Genomic DNA, 10,398 nt, shown 5'->3' on the forward strand with positions numbered 1-10,398 from the left:
TATATTTCTTTTACTTTTAAAATAATTTTTTAAAATGTGGCTTGCATTATATTTTTATTGGACAGCACTGCTCTAGAACATACTAAAGGCTGCATGAGTATTTTTTAAAGGAAATCAAGGTGGTGGTTTCTGCTTTGTGGAGTTGCCTCGTTGTCATTTTATCCTCTGGGGCGTTCCAGTCTTAGGGCACCGTAAGGCATTTGCATGGGGTCCTCTGGTTAGATAGCTTAGAAAAGGCTGGGGTAAGGATGATGCATAATATTTTATTGTTTGTTAGAGGAGTGAGTAGAGAGTTTAAAAATAGCACCCCCCTCCCTCCTTCCATTTCATGCTGATCCCTCCTGAGTTATTTCTGTTGGCCTCATTACGAACTGACATTTGATTCATTCAGTGGGCCCAGCCTAGGTCATTTAAAACAGAATGGACAGTTAGTGAAAGGTCAGAGCCACTATGGCTGGTGGTAGCTGCGCTGGGCCATGACAGACTGAGGAGACGGAGGGAGCAGGAAGAGCCAGCATGGCAAAATGCTTGGTCAAGATCCAGACTCGGCGGGGCCTCCGCCTGCAAATGGTGAACCACTGCAGCAGTGATGTGTTTGTCCGTCTGCTGAGACACGGCTCCAAGATCACAGCTAGAAACACGGGTAGGTGCCCTGCCCTGGGCTGCCGTGCGGAGACTGGAGAAGGGTGCGGGCTTCCAGCTTCCTGCTGGCCGCTGGCAGCTGGGCGGGAAGCCAAGGGTGAACCTAGTGTCAGAGGTTTGTGATAAAGATGGGCAAGAGAGAGGGAGGGAGAAAAAATAAAGACACGCAGGAAGGAGAGTGAGTAAACCAACGCAAGGGGAAAATGGAAAGACCTGAAATGGGGGTCCTGGCTCTCTTATCGAGTGAAAATGGTGTGAAGTCATAAAAGCTAATAAATTACACTCTAGGTAGCAGGCTAGGAAGGAGGCAGTGGTGGTGTGTCCATTCCCCAGTGCTCAGGAATGATGGAAGATTATGAGAACAGATTGCCCAATGGAAGCGAAGCATGCTCCCCGTCCTTTCATTGTTTCAGGGGTAAAATCTTCAAGTGTGCTTGCCCGGATGAGCAGAACCCCCTTTGTGCTCAAAGCAGAGCTTTACTGAAACGCCTTCTCAGTTAAAGAATTGGAATCAAACTGATGTTCTGCCAATTTCCTTTTCATTGGAAATACCCTGGTTTGTGGTCCTTGGGGGAAATAGGAATTAAAAATGAAATTCTAAAACTCAGAGCTTACAGCAGGAAAGAGGGTTCTGATTATCTATGTCTGTGTCTAGGTCTAGGTCCATGTATGGGTCTATGTCTATCTATTTCTATCTCAATATCTCTATATATCTATATCTCTACCTATATATGTGATTTTCAACTAATTAAAAAAATCCTGCAAAGTGTTTGGATTGGCCATACCTCATGCACACATGTGGAACTGACTTTGAAGTGAAATTAATTTTATTTGTATACTGATATAGGTAGTTGATATGTTCTTATAAAAGATTTTTAAAAGTACCAATATATAGAATGTTTTCCTTGACCCTAGTATTCCCAATAACCAATTTATGTATATTGACATGTACAAGAATGGAATTGTTCTGTATTATTTTCCAGTTCATTTTCACTTTGTCATATGACTTGAAGGACTTTCCATATAGTTTTCCTTGACCCTAATACTCCCAATAACCAATCTATATATATTGACATGTATAAGAATGGAATTGTTCCGTATTATTTTACAATTTATTTTTTCACTTTGTCATATGACTTGAAGGACTTTCCATATAAATATAAATTACTCTGTATCCTTTAAAAAATGGTTGAATAATATGTAGCATAGAGATACAATAATTTAATCACCAAATAATTGTTGGAAATTGGTGTTTCCTGTTTATTGGCTATAACAGTGCTATGATGAACAGGCATTCACTGGCATTTCTCTACAATAGATTCTTAAAAGTGTTATTCTTGAGTTGAAAGATATACACAGTTTAAATTTTGATGAAATGGGCAAATCATCCTCTAAAAGACTAACATTCACTAGCAAAGTATGAAAATGTCTACTGCACATAATCACTAACCCTATGTGATCTTACTGTTTTAATTTACATGTCCCTTGTTACTAGTGAGGGTGAGCAACTTTTTAAATGATAATTGGCCATTAGCATTTCTCCTGGGAATTGCTTATTTACTCTGCATATTTCTGTTGTGTTTTTGTCCTTTCCTTATGGATTGTAGGGATTCTTTTATAATCTGCATATTAATCCTTTGTCTTTTATAAATATTAACTTGTTTTCTCTTACTTTGTTCTCAGCTTTCAACTTTTTAAAATATTAGCCTTGTGACAGACACTTATTTTTTTTTAAAAAATATTTTTATTGATTTCAGAGGGGAAGGGAGAAGGAGAGATAGAAACATCAATGATGAGAGAGAATCATGGATTGAGCCCACAACCTGGGCATGTGCACTGACCGGAAATTGAACTGTGACTACCTGGTTCACACAGGTCACTGAGCCACACCAGGCAGGCGATATAGGCACTTTTATATGCACGACAACTTCTGCATATGAAAGCTACTTAATTTTTGTATATTCTTTGTCAGTTTTCCTTACTCCAAGATTATAAAAATGTGTCTTGTGTTTTTTCTTTGCAATTAATGCATTAGCTTGAACTTTGTGAAATTGCTGATACTCAACTGCTTTTAACATACAAAAATGGCAATTTCATATAGTAGTTTGATCTAACATTTGTTTTTATTTAAGCTGTTAATTTCTTTGGAATTTTTAAGTATATATGACATAAAGCAGGGATATATGTTTCCCCCCCTCCAATTGTTTAGCAGTTTTTCTCAAAGTTATTATGCTCTGAATTGTGTTTAGTATTCATGCTTCATTACTAACTTACAGTATAGTTGTGATATCAGGTAGGTCAAGTTCTCTCTCATCAATCTTGTCTCAACCTCAGATTTCTTAATTTTTCACGTGGACTTTCTCCATTTGTCATTTTTGAAAAGACATTGAGATTTGTATTGGAACTGCAGTGAATTTTAATTTATTTAGAGGAGAACTGCATCTTCAAACCAGGAAGTTCTCCTGTTCAGGAAGACCTGCATGTTTCTTCATGTCTCCCCCCACGCTGCCTGATTTTCCTTTATGTTGCTCAGCTATGTTTTAACAATGTCCTCAGGCAAGTTTTGCATATTTCTTATTATAGATATTCGATATTATGTGACTATCCTAATTTGTGCATTTAGCTACTTTGAATGGGATTTTCTATTATTATATTTTTATATGTCCTGGTATGTAGTAAACCACTGCTTTGATATGTTGATCCTGCATTTGAATTCTGATGAATTATCCTAGCTCTTTATTTGAATTTTTGGCTTGCTAGATAATAGTTTCACCTGGAAATAGAGTTCGTGCCTTCCTTTCCAATATTTACACTCCTTATTTTTTGTCTTTATCATATTGCATTCTGTGGGCCTCCAGAATAACACTGAAGAATAGTGAGGGTTTTTGTCATGTGCCCGACTTTGGTGTGATGATTGATTGTGATGACAGAGAGATTCACAAGATGGTATGACAGCTGCATCAGTTAGGATGCCATTAGCAACAAGTAACAGAGAACGCTAACAAACACTGGTTTAAATAAGGTGATTTATTATCCAAGACAACAAGTCCCGAGTCGAGAAGGATTCCAGCATTGAGAACCCAGGTTCATTTAATCTCTGGCCCTTCTCAGTTGGCCAGAAGTCCCCGCAGACCATTTGCTGTCGGCATCACAGGGCTGCCAGAATTCCTGGTGTCTCAGATACAGATTCTTTCTCTTGACATTGTTGTACCTTTCCAGGATGCTCTTTTTAGAAGCAAGAAACCTTCCTCAGAAGTTTCTCCTTGTTCCCATCAAGACTCTTTCCTTCTTTTCATTCTCAGCATTGGCTCACATGCCCATTTCTTAACCACACACCATCATGAGACTGGAATTACCATGATTAGCTTAGACGAATCACCTGGGAGAGAAATGGATGATAAGGAGTCAACCTTGGGAAACAGCAGATAAGCATCTCTATCAGAGTAGTAATGGGGACAGGAGAGTTTTCCCAGAGGAAGTGACACACAGCATTTTAAAGAATGGGTAGGAGCCATCTGAGTGCAGAAGGGCATTCCAGGGAGAGACAACAGTGTGCAAAGGCACAGAGGCATGATGGAGCATGACACATTTGGGCACCTCTAGATAGATGAAAACATGTCGGTTAGAGAAGTGTGTTTGTGCTAAAGAGCTTAATCTTTAGCCGGAAAGTCATGAGTAACCTTTTAAGAAGGGAATTCTTGTGACTAATTAGGCATTTTGGAATGATTTTTCTGGCAACAATGGAGAAGGAGCCAGACTGAGATCAGGGAAACCAGTGGTAAGAATGGAGGAATGGAGAGGCAGGGACAGCTCTGAAAGTGAATATGGTAGCAGAGTTTGCAGAAGTTGGTGACAGATTAGATGCAAGCCGTGAGAAGTCTTGGTCACTCTTCAGATTGCTGGTGTGGGAGACTGGATTATGGTAGGTGGTAGAGGGAAAGGCTTTGGGGGGAGGGGTGATAATGATAATTTGATTTTTGACATATGGAGGTTGATGTGTTTACCCTTTTGCATGGTGAGTCGAATTGATAGGAAGGTTTCAGGTTGAGGTGGATCAGAGATTGAGTAACATGCATTTACTAAACTAAGTGATATTCTGAATTCTCTGGTCAAATAAATTTGGGAATATTGAGGTAAATAAAGCAACACTGCTTTCTTCTCTTCAGGATGTTGCAGACATTTTAATATGCTACTAGTAATGTTACTGAGTGCTTGCCCCATGCCAGGCACTCCACATGCCTTCACTCGTGTATTCTGCTCCACGTAATATCCCCATGAAGCATGTCCTGGAGTTTCCCCCATTTTGTAGGTGAGGCAACTGGAAAAGAGTGGTTAAGTAACTTGGGCAAGGTCACAGGACAATTTGTAGAAGGTTGGGATTCAAATACAGAAAGTTAACTTCAGAGCTTGTACTCTTTTTTTTTTTTAAATCAACTATAGTCAGTTTTGCACTAGATCCCCAGACTTTATTCATCTTATAGCTGAAAGTTTGTACCCTTTTGTCAACCTCTCCCTATGCCCCACTTCCCAGTCCCTGGGAACCACTTTTCTACTCTGTTTCTATGAGTTCGACAATTTAAAAAAAAATTCCACATTTAAGTGATGCTATGCAGTACTTGTCTTTTTGTTTAGCTTATTCTCTTAGCATGTGTGGCTTTCAGGTTCCAAGGCTTGGAGAAAGAGCTGATGCACAAATTGACACACAAGATGAGATATTAGTTTTGAAATTACGGGGGGCGGGGTGGGGGGAAGCCAGGGGAAGAATCAACCATAGCAGTCAAGTTCCTCTGAGTCTTCTTTCCCAGCTGCTTTTATTTACTAGAATACACAATTGCCTTTTAGGAATGCAAACAGACATATCAATGGTAATCTTTAGTAAACAGTAAGATTGTCAGGTTTTGGGGGAGTTTGCTTTAGGCCATTGAGTCAGCAGTAGGTAATAAAACGTAAATATTCACCCTGTGAATATCAAAAGGAGTCCGCCAGCCTTCTGCCAGACTCCTCACATTTATATTAATTACTGTTGATCTTGGTTTCCAGCATTAGCATAATGCCAAGGTTCTCACTAATGGCAGGACTTCCTTCTTTCTCATTGCTGAATAATAGTCCATTATGTATATACTACATCTTCTTTACCCATTCATCTATCAATGGACATTTGGATTTTTTTTCATATCTTGGCTATGAATAGGGCTGCAATGAACATGGGAGTACTGATACCTCTTTGATATCCTATTTTCATTTCCTCTGGATATATACCCAGAGTGGAATTGCTGGTTCATATGCTAGTTGTTATTTTTAGTTTTTTTTTTGAGGAACCTCCATACTGTTTTTCATAGTGGCTACATCACTTTACATTTCACATCAACAGTGCCCAAGGGTTCTCTTTATTTTTACATCCTCACCAACATTTGTTATCTCTTATCTTTTTGATGATGATAGCCATAACTTGTTGATGAGAGCCTGTGATAACCAGAATGGTAAGCTTAGGTTTTTTCCCCTGGGGTCATGTCTCTCAACTCCCAAGAATGAGCTCCATGGACCAGAAGATTTATGCAAAGCGTGGAAAATTTATTACAAGCAGATTCAGACTCCTGCATGGGGAGGGGGCCCAAATAATGAGTTTCCAGTGAAGCCAGTAGGTCTAGGGGTATATATGTACTATAAGCCTGCTCTATATCTACTTGTGTCACCACCTGATTGATTCCCTCATTGTTCTTGCCCAGCAATGGACCTGAACTTTTCCTGTTTCTATGCATTAGTATACCTTGTTACTTCAGGCCCTCCCTTAGTTTCCCATGCCTCCTATTCTGTGTCCAAAAAACATTCTATTATTTCAACATGGCTGGTTTCTGTGAGTAGGCTTCTCAAACTGCCATGTATGCCCCTGCCTATGTTCCACCTGCCTTTGTTTCCCACTGGACCGCTGCCCTGTCTGCCTGCATTTCAAGCTAACTTCTCTCAGTCCTCCCTCTGATTAGGAGATCACAACTACTGTTGGGAGCAGGGGCAACGACTGCTCTGGCTACTTCCTGCTGACAGTGGGCATTGTGGGGGAGCAGTCATCAGTTCCCATCGGAGGAAGTTGGTCTAGGGGTCCACAGAAAAAGGCAGTTGTCTCCATCTGCAGAAGCATTTGGAGGACCATCTGTAGTTTGAATGCCTTTATATGAGAAGAAAGAAAGTGGGTTAGGAGGTTTAATAGGCAAGGGCCGAAGATAAGGCTAGAACTACTATGATTAGAGGTCTGGCTAAAGGTAGGAGCCATGATAGCCATTTTTTTTGGATAGCCAACACGCCCAAGAATCTGCAATATTTTGTTGAATGCCTGAGGCTTTATCAGCTAGGTTCCTTGTTGTACCTCGGACAATGCCAGATTGGTTTACATAAAAAACAACACTTCTCCTCTAAAAATAGGCACAGGCCAGTCTTTTCAGTAGTGAGATCTAATCCCCTGTGATTTTGGAGCACAACCCCAGCAAGGGAATCTAACTGCTCCTGAATGGCCCACAGGCCTTTGCTAAGCTTTCAGCCAGGACTTTGCTAAGCTTTCAGCCAGGCCTTTGCTAAGCTTTCAGCCAGGCCTTTGCTAAGCTTTCAGCCAGGCCTTTGCTAAGCTTTCAGCCAGGCCTTTGCTAAGCTTTCAGCCAGGCCTTTGCTAAGCTTTCAGCCAGGCCTTTGCTAAGCTTTCAGCCAGGCCTTTGCTAAGCTTTCAGCCAGGCCTTTGCTAAGCTTTCAGCCAGGCCTTTGCTAAGCTTTCAGCCAGGCCTTTGCTAAGCTTTCAGCCAGGCCTTTGCTAAGCTTTCAGCCAGGCCTTTGCTAAGCTTTCAGCCAGGCCTTTGCTAAGCTTTCAGCCAGGCCTTTGCTAAGCTTTCAGCCAGGCCTTTGCTAAGCTTTCAGCCAGGCCTTTGCTAAGCTTTCAGCCAGGCCTTTGCTAAGCTTTCAGCCAGGCCTTTGCTAAGCTTTCAGCCAGGCCTTTGCTAAGCTTTCAGCCAGGCCTTTGCTAAGCTTTCAGCCAGGCCTTTGCTAAGCTTTCAGCCAGGCCTTTGCTAAGCTTTCAGCCAGGCCTTTGCTAAGCTTTCAGCCAGGCCTTTGCTAAGCTTTCAGCCAGGTCTTTGAATAAGCTTTGGTAATATGTCAGGGAGGTGACAAGTCCTCCCGTTCCTGTACCTGTCCCTGCAATCCCGACAACTGCTGTTAAAGAGAGGAGGAGAGGGAGCACTACGGTATGCCATGTCCTAGCAGGCACATTAAAGGGCAGCCTAAAGGATTGATTATTGGGGGCTATACGAATGTCAGCGGTAAGAAAGCCCAATGTACATACTCATGTCCAATAGTGGCGAGGCAAAGATAAGAGTTGTTTCCACAAAGGAAAAAAAGTCTGTTATCTTCTAGGCAAGATGAAAAATCCACCTGAAGAGCAAGACTGAGTGTGGTATATGCCCATCCCACTGGCACCAACCACACAGAGAGGGTCCCCGCCAGGGCAGCTCCTGTGAGGGGTTGGAATGGCCCATGAGGATTGAGCTGGAATGTAGATTCGACTAAGATTGATGAGGAACCAGTCATTCCTTTGTCCAACTAATTTTAAGCAATTAGGTCAGGATTCAGGTTACCATCAAACCATGGCCAGAGGGTGACACATCTATTAAGTCTGCCTTGATAGAACTGGAATTAATAAAAGAGGAGTAATTGGTAATCTCTGGCCTCCATGACCAATGTGGTTGGTTCTGGGTCCATGGATGTTGGAGGTTCACCTAGTTGCTGGAAGGTTTGATGTTAACAGTCCTATTGCATAAATTGGGCCCTATTGTTCCTACCTGTGTAGCACCAAGAGAAGGCTGACTCCTTTGGATGCACCGTGGTGCCTGTGGTTTAGAATAGCATCTGAAGACAGGGGCCTGTACAAAGGAGGATGCCTGGGCCTGACTGAGTTAAGGTTGGCCTGCAATTCATTCAGAATGGCCCCTGAGGATTGAGTTGGGATATATTTTCGACTAAGATCGATAATGAACCGATCATTCCTTTGTCCAACTAATTTTAAGCAATTAGCCTGGTCAGGATTCAGGTTACCATCAAGCCATGGCCGGAGGGTGACACATCTATTAGGTCTGCCTTGATAGAACTGGAATTAATAAAAGAGGAGTTATTGGTAATCTCTGACCAATGTGGTGGGTTCTAGGTCCATGGATGTTGGAGGTTCACCCAGTTGTTGGAAGGTTTGATGTTAATAGTCCTATTGCATAAATTGGGCCCTACTGTTCCTACCTGTGTAGCACCAAGAGAAGGCTGACTCCTTTGGATGCACCGTGGTGCCTGTGGTTTAGAATAGCATCTGAAGACAGGGGCCTGTACAAAGGAGGATGCCTGGGCCTGACTGAGTTAAGGTTGGCCTGCAATTCATTCCAAATGTCAATGCCTGGTCTAGTCCCTGCCACCGGGCCCCTGTGGAATTTTGAAGAGAGTCTGGCAGTGAAGTTTACCCAGGTTAATAGAGAGGCTGGAGTGACTTGATACCTAGAATTAATGGGTAAGCAGATCCAGCAGGTGGAGATACTTCCTGTTTTTTGGGGGGAGCTCCCTGTTTGTAAGGGGGAGGGAGGCCCTATTCACTGGGGTTTAGTTTTAAAGGAGTCAGCAAACCTTTTCTGTAAAGGGTCATAGTAAATATTTTCAGCTTTGCAGGCCATGAGGCCTGTTGCAGCTACTTCACTCTGCCCTCAGCAGAGCAGTGGAGACAATGGACATTTCTACTGGGTGGTTTCCAATCAAACTTTACAGAAACTGGCTGTGGCTTGATTTGGCCCAATGACCTGATACAGGGGCTGGAGCAGCAGAGGATAAGGGCCCACACACATTTAGAACCAGGGCCCGCTGCCATTAGCACTAAGCATTTCATTAGCAGCTTCCTGGTTTTGTTGGAGAAACATCTCAACTGTTTGCAAGCACTGGCCTCGAGGTAGTTTAAAGAGACATCTCCTTTCCAATCATCCCTTTCTAATCCTCCTTAAGCAGCTCAACCCTTCACCATCCATGAGGGGCTGAGGGACTCCCTTAAGTGGCAGAGCTGTGTCAAGAGCCCAGTTCTCCTGGACCCATCATGAGAGAAGTGTTTCTCAGGGTTGCCCAGGGATGGCATCACACTCACTCACTGCATCTTTATCTCTGGGGGTGGGACCCAGGTGACCTTGAAGCACAAGGAAAAGGAGCAGTGCCTTGCTTCTCCAGCCCATGGCTGCAGGGCCAGGGCCCAGTGTCTGTCGAGGCCCCTGGTCTTCACAAAACCCACAGCAGGTTTGAAGAAATAAACTTATTAATCTACCTCAAACACTAGAAGCTAAAATTATAGTAGCTTATTTACAAGTGCTGCCTGTGGTCCAGGCGGGGCTAGGCCTAGCACTTCTGCAAACACACACCTAGCACAGCCTCCATGCAGGCAGGGCCACTTTTCACCTTCACATAAAGAACACTTATGTTTATATACATGTGACCAGACCCTCAGAACACAAGGCAGGAGGGCACCAGATCAACAGAAAGAAGGACAGACAGACACAGATGGGCTGAGAATGCCGAGAAGGCTGGCGGGCCTGCTGCAGTACTTCTTCAGGCTGTAGGTCAGGCTGCTGGGGATCCTGGTGCCCTGCAGGAATGGCAAGTTCCAGACGACAGAGCTGGTGCGCTTGTGGTAGTGAGGCTTGCTCTTCTTGAAGATGTCCTCCAAGTCCAGCTGGCGAATGATGACAAAGACCTTGATGA

At 43.0% G+C, this 10,398-nt stretch overlaps 1 protein-coding gene and 1 pseudogene across 1 annotated transcript in view; one reads left to right on the forward strand and one right to left on the reverse strand.

Annotated features, from left to right (window-relative positions):
* The window catches only part of FRMD3 (FERM domain containing 3), a 273,161-nt gene that overhangs the window by 242,856 nt on the left and 19,907 nt on the right, over window positions 1-10,398 (forward strand). The gene's annotated exons all lie outside the window — the stretch shown is intronic.
* LOC102257509 overlaps window positions 10,169-10,398 on the reverse strand; it is a 3,145-nt pseudogene continuing 2,915 nt past the window's right edge.

Source organism: Myotis brandtii, unplaced genomic scaffold, assembly GCF_000412655.1.
Source record: "Myotis brandtii unplaced genomic scaffold, ASM41265v1 scaffold266, whole genome shotgun sequence".
Lineage (NCBI taxonomy): Eukaryota > Metazoa > Chordata > Mammalia > Chiroptera > Vespertilionidae > Myotis > Myotis brandtii.